A 1269-nucleotide genomic window follows, 5' to 3' on the forward strand; every position below is an offset into this window, starting at 1 on the left:
TCAGTTCTCTATAAATCAAACTGGAGATCTCGATATGAAACTCAAGTACAGAATGCAGACAATTTAAATATTCAAGATTATCAATCAACAAACGATCTAATCACTTGGATTGAAAAGTCTACAAAAGCAGTTTGAAGAATACAAGATAAAAGGCCAAGATTAACTGACAAAGGAAAGTCACAGATTCACATGATTTGAAAAGATACATTAAGCCATAAATGGAAAGCTTTATAGATAACTTAAAGAAGGGTTTAGTTCATTTTATTGCATGTTGTGTAAACCTGTGTTTACTAATCTATATAGTAAACACGGATTCTTTGATTTTAATTGTACTAAACAGATCTAGGATTTCTTGTAACTCTCTCAAGAAAGAAGTTGAGTTCTTTACTTACAAAGAACCCAGAATTTGTAGCAAAAGATTAGCTTGATTTTAATACAAAATTAAGTGAGCTTGAAATATTGTGTATACTGTTTATTTTCATTTAACATAATATTGCTGCATTTCTAATTTGCTTTGTTCACCAACTAACAAACATTCGAAAAGCTTTAAAATTATCCAAAACACATTCACCCCCTGTGTTGTATTCATTACCTAACAAGTGGTATCAAAACAAAATCTGAAAACAAACAGATTAAAGATCTTGGAAGAATGAATACACAGAAGATTAACAGTATCAAGATTCCTGCCTTTGACAAATCTAACTATATATTATGGAAAAAGAAGATGTTGTTGTTTATAAAGATGACCAACCCATTATATGCTCGGATTCTCAAGAACGGCCCTTTCACTCCATAGAAAGAGTTGAGAAATCTACAGATGGATACATGGTCATTCCAGTTCATTATGCACCTAAAGATCCCTTAAAGTATACTGAACCTGAAAAGAAAAAAGTCTCCCCTCCAGTGGCTTATAACTGATTTTAATAGAGTCACTTCACAATGTAATGTACAATGACATTATCAATTGTGACACAACCAAACAGATCAGGGAGTAAATTGAGATTCTATGTGAGGAAACAGAGGAAGTTAGGTCAAACCAAAGGAGAATTCTGGTATCTCAGTATGAGGGTTTTTAGGATAAATCAAAGGAGAGTATAACTGATATTTTTAAAAAATTTAATAAGCTGATTAATGACTTGCAGCTTCATGATAAATACTATGAAGCTGGGGAGGTTAGCTTGAAGTTTTTGCTTACCCTTCCTGACCATTTAGGACAGAAGATCTCAACAATAAGAGAAGGGAGAGACTTGAGCAGGAAGACATTGGAGG

Source organism: Apium graveolens, chromosome 4 (assembly GCF_009905375.1).
Source record: "Apium graveolens cultivar Ventura chromosome 4, ASM990537v1, whole genome shotgun sequence".
NCBI classification, from domain to species: Eukaryota; Viridiplantae; Streptophyta; class Magnoliopsida; order Apiales; family Apiaceae; genus Apium; species Apium graveolens.